A 9144-nucleotide genomic window follows, 5' to 3' on the forward strand; every position below is an offset into this window, starting at 1 on the left:
GAATGAATGGATAAATGAAAGAAATAAGTAAATAAATAAATAATAAATATATGAATTAATATATAAAAAAATGGAATGAATGAATGTATGTGTATATGAATGAATAATATATGAATAAATGTATAATTATTTTATAATTAAAGGAATGAATGAATGGATAAATGAAGGAATAAGCAAATAAATAATAAATATATGGATGCATGTATGAATGAAAGAAAGGATCAATTAATATATAATTAAAAGAAATAATGAATGGATAAATAAAAGGAATAAGCAAATTAATAATCAATAAATAATAAATATGAATTAATATATAACTAAAGGAATGAATGAATGTATGTGTGTATGAATGATTAATATATAAAGAAAGGACAGATTAATATATAATTAAAGGAAATAACAATCTAAAGGACCGCAATCTTTCCTTTGAAAACCATGTTTCTAGCATCTGTAAAACTGCGTTTTTCCATCTTAAAAATATATCTAAATTACGACCTATGCTTTCGACCTCTAATGCAGAAATATTAATTCATGCGTTTATGACCTCAAGGTTAGGTTAGATTATGGGTGCAATGCTTTATTCAGGTGGTTGTTCTGCACGCTGTTCTGTCAACACTGCACTGGCTCCCTATCAAACATCGGATAGATTTTAAAATCTTATTAATTACCTATAAAGCCCTGAATGGTTTAGCTCCTCAATACTTGAGCGAGCTCTTATCACATTATAGTCCTGCACGTCCGCTGCGTTCTCAAAACTCTGGCCATTTGATAATACCTAGAATATCAAAATCAACTGCATGGCGGCAGATCATTTTCCTATCTAGCACCTAAACTCTGGAACAATCTCCTAACTCTGTTCGGGAAGCAGACACACTCTGCCAGTTTAAATCTAGATTAAAGACACATCTTTTTAACTTAGCCTACACATAACACACCAACACACCTTTTATTATTCAAATCCGTTTTTTTAGGCTGCATTACTTAGATTTGCTGGAACCGGGAACACTACTCCTAAAATACGATGTACTTGTGACATCTTAAAAAGAATGGCATCTACGCTAATATTAGTCCTGTTTCTTTCTTAATCTGTTTCACAGTTTGTATCCAGACTAGATGGATACAAACATTCACTCTCACAGACACACACACACACACACACACACACACACACACACACACACACACACACACACACACACACACACACACACACACACACTCTTAATGTTGTGTCTAGATAAAAAGCTCACTTTAAAGTTACACCTGATTCTGAGTAAGTCCAGGTCTTTAGATTCAGCAGATCCAGATCAGACCCAGTGAAAACCAGCTTGAGAAAAGAAATAAATACTTGAATGTATAGATAGATAAACAAGAAATAATGTAAAGTAACAAATGCATGACATTTCTTCATATAAATAAAAGAAAATAATATAGAAAAAAGGATTTTATGAGTAAAGGACTAAATACATCACATAAATAAAGAAAACAGATTTTTTTAACGTAAAAAAGTATTTAAATAAAAAGAATATAAAATAAAGGATTAAATTAATATATAATTGAATAAATACATATTTATATATATATATATATATATATATAATGATATTTTAATTAATATATACTATAAAGGGATATACAAATAAATAATTAATAATTGAATAAATTATATAAATAAATGAAGTAATAAAGGGAAAAATGAAGGACTGAAAACACATTTAATGAAACAAATACTTTAAAAAAGATAATTAATATATTAATGAAAGACGAATAAATGATTCAATAAAATAAATCAGAATAAATAAAACACTCACTCAAATAACAAAAATAATTAAATGAAAATAAGATATAAATAAAAAAAAAGAAAAATATATAATATTCAAATGATTAATTGATTAGAAATGGATCAATAAAGGAATAAATAAAAAAATCAAGATGAAATAAATAAACAAGAAAGACCGAAGTGAAAGAGACTGGTTTTATTGAGCTGGACTCGGTTCAGTTAGTTTTACAGCCGTATCGTCGTCTCCATCGGTCTCCTTCATCCGGAGAAAACCAAGAGAGGAAATGAAGTCAAGAGCGCTCCTAATAGAGAACCTGGACGTGTTCTTAATGTGAAAACATCCTCAGGAACGGAGTGTAATTGGCTTTTATGGGAGCCTCCCGCAGGCTCTTACACACGCATGAATATTTCAGATAGAGAGGAACTTCCTCTAAACATCAATCACGCCGCCGTCTCCTCAATTACCGGATTCAGACCCGAGATGTCTGACGTGCGGCCCTGGGCTCGGTCCTGGGCTCGGCAAATTAATATTCCAGCCATGTGCGCTCGTGAGGGAAACGTTGTTAATAACATTAGACACGGATATGAAACTCGGTAGCATGGGAGTAAAGGTCACGCGCCGCACGTTTACAGCCTTCAACTACTCCTTCAACCAGCGGCATTTAGAGACAGGAGGAAGAAGAAGAAGAAGAAGAAGAAGAAGAAGAAGAAGAAGAAGAAGGGAACTTTTAGGTCATTCTTGAAGCAGAAACATTTTACTAGATTTATTTATATAAAAAAAGTATTTTTATTATTTGCTTATTTTTTAACAGTGTGCTAAATATTTTTTTTATTTTCTAGTAACTTAACTACATTAAGTTACATTATAGCTAGTTAAGTTATTTTTATAGTTTGTTAGTGACTTTGGAACTTATTTTCTCTACAGTGTAGCAGCTTTATTTTATAAATGTTTTTTTACAGTGTAATAAGTCTTATTTTAAGTTTAGTTTAGTTTTTAAGTTATTATTTTAAGATTTCTTTTTTTACTTAATTTTAATTAATTTAACTTTTTAAAAAATTATAAAAATATTTCTTTTGTACATTTTTTGTTCTGTTTTATTATTTTTTAAATTCTTTTACTTAATTTAAATTAACTTTACCTAATTATCTTTATAACTTTTTCCATTTTTTGTTCCATTTTTATTATAATTTTAATTAATTTAACGTATTTTTATAATTTTTTTACATTTTTGTTCTGTTTTAATATTTTAAGAGTTTTTTACTTAATTTTAATTCAGTTTTAAAAAAATGATAAAAATATTTCTTTTGTAAAGTTCTTGTTCTGTTTTATTATTTATTCATTTATTTTTTAATTTAAATTAACTTTACATAATTATTTTTACACCTTTTTTCCATTTTTTGTTCTGTTTTTTTTACTTAATTTTTATTTAACAATTATTTGCCTAACTTTTTTCTCTTTAACGTTTAATTTTTTTTGAAAGCCTCAATTCTCAGTTGTTTTACAGAGCGCTACCAAACTGCATTTGTCTGTTGTAAAAAAAGACTGTCTTTTTCTAGCAACGGACAACAAAAAGCCATCTTAGATTTATCATTGTTATCTTTTATGGACTCCTCCGAGGATCGCCACCTTAACGCGGTGGAGGGGTTTGAGTGCCTGAATGACCCTAGGAGCTAGGTTGTCCGGGGCTATATGCTCCTGGTAGGGTCTCCCAAGGCAAACAGGTCCTAGGTGACAAGCCAGACAAAGAGCGGTCCAACTTACCCTTATGGAGAAAAACCATACTAGAGTCGCGACGTCGCCCAGTATGGCGCAGCCGGGCCCCGCCATGGAGCCAGGCCTGTGGCTGGGGCCGGCATGCGAGCGCCTGGTGGCCGGGTCAGCCCGAAACAGCGACGTGGGGCCATCTTCCCGTGGGCCCACCACCTGCAGGAGGGACCGTAAGGGGTCGGTGCCTTGTGGTTTGGGTAGCAGTCGAAGGCGGGGACCTCGACAACCCAACCCCTGGACTCAGAATCTAGTGCTAGGGACATGGAACGTCACCTCTCTGGGGGGGAAGGAGCCTGAGTTGTTGCGGGAGGTCGAGAGATACCGGCTAGATATAGTCGGGCTCACCTCCACGCACTGCTTGGGCTCTGGAACCCATCTCCTCGAAAGGGGCTGGACTCTCCACTACTCTGGTGTTGCCCGCGGTGAGAGGCGGCTGGCTGGTGTGGGCTTGCTCATAGCTTCCCAGCTTAGCTGCCATGTGTTGGAGTTTAACCCGGTGGAGAAGAGGGTCGCCTCCCTGCGACTTCGGGTTGGGGGGAGGACTCTCACTGTCATTTGTGCCTACGGGCTGAATGGCAGTGTAGAGTACCCGGCCTTCTTGGAGTCCTTGGGAGGGGTGCTGGAAAGTGCTCCAACCGGGGACTCTGTCGTCCTGCTGGGGGACTTCAACGCTCACGTTGGTAATGCTAGTGACACCTGGAGGGGCGTGATTGGGCCCCCCAAGGGCCCCCCCGATCTAAACCTGAGTGGGGTTCTGTTGTTGGAATTCTGTGCTAGTCACGGTCTGTCCATAACGAACACCATGTTCAAGCATAAGGGTGTCCACGAGTACACGTGGCATCAGGACACCCTAGGGCGGAGGTCGATGATCGACTTTGTGGTTGTATCATCCGATCTCCGGCCTCATGTCTTGGACACTCGGGTGAAGAGAGGGGCGGAGCTGTCAACTGATCACCACCTGGTGGTGAGTTGGATCTGTTGGCGGGGGAGGAGGCCGGACAGACTTGGCAGGCCCAAACGCACCGTGAGGGTCTGTTGGGAACGTTTGGCAGAGACCCCTGTCAGGGAGATCTTCAACTCCCGCCTCCGGCAGAGCTTTGACCGGATCCCAAGGGAGGCTGGAGACATTGAGTCCGAGTGGACCATGTTCTCTACCTCTTTGGTCGACGCAGCCGTCCGGAGCTGTGGCCGTAAAGTCTCCGGTGCATGTCGTGGCGGCAATCCCCGAACCCGATGGTGGACATTGGAAGTTAAGCTGAAGAAGGAGTCCTATCGGGCCTGGTTGGCTCATGGGACTCCAGAGGCAGCTGACAGGTACCGGTGGGCCAAGCGGACCGCTGGCCGGGTGGTTGTGCAGGCAAAAACTCTGGTCTGGGAGGAGTTCAGGGAGGCCATGGAAAATGACTATCGGACGGCCTCAAAGAGGTTCTGGCAAACCGTCAGACGCCTCAGAAAAGGGAAGCAGTGCCCTGCCAACACCATATACAGTGCTGGTGGGAACCTGCTAACCTCGACTGGGGATATTGTCGGGCAGTGGAAGGAATACTTTGAGGACCTCCTCAATCCCGCCAACTCGTCTTCCACTGAGGGAGCAGAGGCCGGGGACTGGGGGGACTCGACCATCACCCTGGCTGAGGTCACTGAGGTTGTTGAGAAGCTCCTCGGTGGCAAGGCACCAGGTGTGGATGAGATCCGCCCGGAGTACCTCAGGTCTCTGGATGTTGTAGGGCTGTCTTGGCTGACACGCCGGGGTGGTGGTTCCTCTTTTTAAGAAGGGGGACCGGAGGGTGTGCTCCAACTATAGGGGGATCACACTTCTCAGCCTCCCTGGGAAAGTCTATGCCAGGGTACTGGAGAGGAGAATCCGTCCGATAGTTGAACCTCAGCTTCAAGAGGAACAATGCAGGTTTCGTCCTGGACGTGGAACACTGGACCAGCTCTATACCCTCTTCAGGATGCTGGAGGGTTCCTGGGAGTTTGCCCAACCAGTCCACATGTGTTTTGTGGATTTGGAGAAGGCATTCGACCGGGTTCCTCGTGGTGTCCTGTGGGGGGTGCTCTGGGAATATGGGGTAAGGGCCCTTTGCTAAGGGCTGTCCGATCCCTGTATGATCAGAGCAGGAGCTGGTTCGCATTGCCGGCATTAAGTCAGACTTGTTCCCAGTGCATGTTGGACTCCGACAGGGCTGCCCTTTGTCACCGGTCCTGTTCATTATTTTTATGGACAGGATTTCTAGGCGCAGCCGGGGGCCGGAGGGGGTCTGTTTTGGTGACCACAGGATAGCTTCTCTGCTTTTTGCTGATGATGTTGTTCTGTTGGCTGCATCTGGCCAAGACCTACAGTGTGTGCTGGGGCGGTTTGCAGCTGATTGTGAAGCGGCTGGGATGAGAATCAGCACCTCTAAGTCTGAGGCCATGGTTCTCAGTCGGACAAGGGTGGCTTGCCCCCTTCAGGTTGGTGGGGAGTTCCTGCCTCAGGTGGAGGAGTTTAAGTATCTTGGGGTCTTGTTCACGAGTGAGGGAAGGATGAAACGAGAGGTCGACAGACGGATTGGTGCAGCGGTCTGTCATGGTGAAGAAGGAGCTGAGCCACAAGGCGAAGCTCTCGATTTACCGGTCGATCTTCGTTCCTACTCTCACCTATGGTCATGAGCTTTGGGTCATGACCAAAAGGACGAGATCCCGGATACAAGCGGCCGAAATGAGTTTCTTCCGTAGGGTGGCTGGGCGCTCCCTTAGAGATAGGGTGAGGAGTTCAGTCACTCGGGAGGAGCTCGGAGTAGACCCGCTGCTTCTCCACATCGAGAGAGGCCAGCTGAGGTGGCTCAGGCATCTGTTCCGGATGCCTCTCGGACGCCTCCCAAGGAGGAGGTGTTCGGCATGTCCCACGGGAGGAGGCCCCGGGAAGACCTAGGACACGCTGGAGGGACTATGTCTCTCGGCTGGCCTGGGAGCGCCTCGGTGTTTCCCGGATGAGCTGGAGGAAGTGTCTGGGGAGAGGGAGTCTGGGCGTCCCTGCTTAGACTGTTGCCCCGCGACCCGGCCCCGGATAAGCGGAGGAAGAAGAAGAAGAAAGAAGAAGAAGATCTTTTATGGAAATATGGTAAACTAATTATTTGATTGCGCTTCATAAAGATCATAAGATGACAAGAAAGTCATTTTGTGAGCAAAGTGAACGCGCAGGTTAGATGTCTGTTTAACTAGTATAAAGTTTGATGGATGTCGTTAGTTAAAGCAGTCAGGTTAAACCCTGATAAACGATGCTGCGTCTGAAGAACACTTCTAATAAGACGGGATAGAAACGTTAAGAAAGAAGGGACTCATTCATTCATTCATTGACTTACAGGCTTTATATTAAAGAGTGATTACAGAGAGAACGAAGTCAGGATTACCAGACGTGAAAAGAAAGGTACACTGCCTCCTCGTTGCAACTAAAAAGAGAGAAAATAGAATTGAGAGATAAAAACTTTTTTTTCCGGAACTTGCAGTTGCGCAAAATAAATTCTGAATGCAAAGAAAAACCTCTGAATTGTGAGATTTCAACAATAATTCAGTGAAAAGGTGAATAGAGGTTATCTCTACAGAAACAAAAACCCTCAGATCTATAAATGAGAAGAAAACAAGTCAGGAATGAGAGAGAAACACTCAAAAAGAGATCATCGACATACAGACTCAGAACTGTGATGTGTGTGTGTGTGTGTGTGTGAGAGAGTGAGTGAGTGAGTGTGTGTGTTTGTGTGTGTGTGTGTGTGTGTGTGTGTGTGTGTGAGAGAGTGAGTGAGTGAGTGTGTGTGTGTGTGTGTGTGTGTGTGTGTGTGTGTGTGCGTGTGCGTGTGCGTGTGTGTGTGTGTGTGAGTGAGTGTGTGTGTGTCTGTGTGTGTGTGTGTGTGGTGTGTGTGTGTGTGTGTCTGTGTGTCTGTGTGTGTGGGGGTGTGTGTCTGTGTGTCTGTCTCTGTGTGTGTCTGTGTGTGTGTGTGTGTGTGTGTGTGTGTTGAGGCCAGAAACGAGAGTAAATGCTGAAATGCGCTCTTTCCTGCTTTGGCTCAGAGATGGCGGGAGGTCTCCTCATCTGTGGAGAGTTAGCTCAGAAATCACATCATCATGTTCAGCTGTGAACGGAGGCATCACGTCTCATCCCGTCTCCACGTATCTGCGTGAAAGATGATCTTCAGCGCTACGAGAGACACACAGAGCTAAAACTTCATCTGACTAGTCGGGCCGAGACCGTCACGGTCCAGTTTCTCACATGGACCAGGATAACGTCATTTTGTTCAGCCTTTTTAATGTCATGCGCCGAATGCATTGCATTTATAATCGCACGATCGAACTTCTCAAATCTAAAAAAAAAAATAACGATAAAATAAGAACATAAATACTACATGAGAGAACAGAACAGTGAAATAATACAGAACAGCAACAAAAATCTGAATGATAAAACAAAAATGTATTTAAAAAAAAAAAGAAAAAATCCAAATAAAATAATGAAAAAAAGATAAAATGAAATGGAAATAATGCAAAATAATAAAATAAGAATAACTATATAAAATAGATAATAATTAAAATTAATAATACAGTAAAAATAATTCCAGTTACAACATTAAAATTAATGTAATTAAATTAAAACATACTAACATGATAAATACTAAAATAACAACAATATTGTAATATTATAAATGAAATGTTATAAGGAGAATAATAAAAAGATAAAAAATAAGTAAAATACAAACACAGTCTTACAACACCTTACACACTATATATAGCTTGTGAAGGTTGAATGTGTTCTTGTGTGGTTTAATGAGTGATCAAACTCAGAAGACACAACTCTACAGACAATCTCTATGAACGAGGAAATCTAGGAAATCTCAGACGTATCTTTTTTGTAATATTACCTAACATTTCATGTTAAATGAGAATTAATTCACTTTAAACAGATGCAAACCGGCTAACGGCACAAATCTGCTGACACTTACTGATCTTTGAGCTCCGGTCATGATGTCACTTCCTGCGGGATGATGTCATCTGGGAAATAGCTCTTATTGGTTCGAGGTGCTTCTACAAAACAGCAATGAAAGTGGTGTGAGTTAAATATCAATTACAGCATGAAACGTGAACATTCAGTCTAAAGCAAAGAATTACATTTACATTCATTATTCAACTTCAGAAATAGTATGTTTTGTGCAATCAGATAAAAACTATATGTTATACTGTTATTTAAAAGAGACACTATTATTAGTAGTAGTATTAATTGATAATTATTATTTTATTATTAAAATAAAATGATAAAAGTAAAAAATAAATAAATAAAAAAGTAGTCAAAAATAAAAATGGAAAATCAACTAATAAAATGGAAAATAAAACAAAATAAAATAAAAAAATAAATAAATTAAACATACATAAAATAAAACAAAAATATTAAATAAAAAAAGCAAACATAAATAAAACAAAACAGCACCCATGCAGTTTTCGTTTTTGACTAATTACCCTAGCAAACAAAACCTTTAACCTTAAATAATAAAAAAACTAATCAAAAAGATAGTTTTAACTTTTTTTGCTATACTACAATATCTTTCAAGATGAACATTCACTCAACTCATTA

Source organism: Puntigrus tetrazona, unplaced genomic scaffold (genome assembly GCF_018831695.1).
Source record: "Puntigrus tetrazona isolate hp1 unplaced genomic scaffold, ASM1883169v1 S000000173, whole genome shotgun sequence".
In the NCBI taxonomy this organism is placed as follows: domain Eukaryota; kingdom Metazoa; phylum Chordata; class Actinopteri; order Cypriniformes; family Cyprinidae; genus Puntigrus; species Puntigrus tetrazona.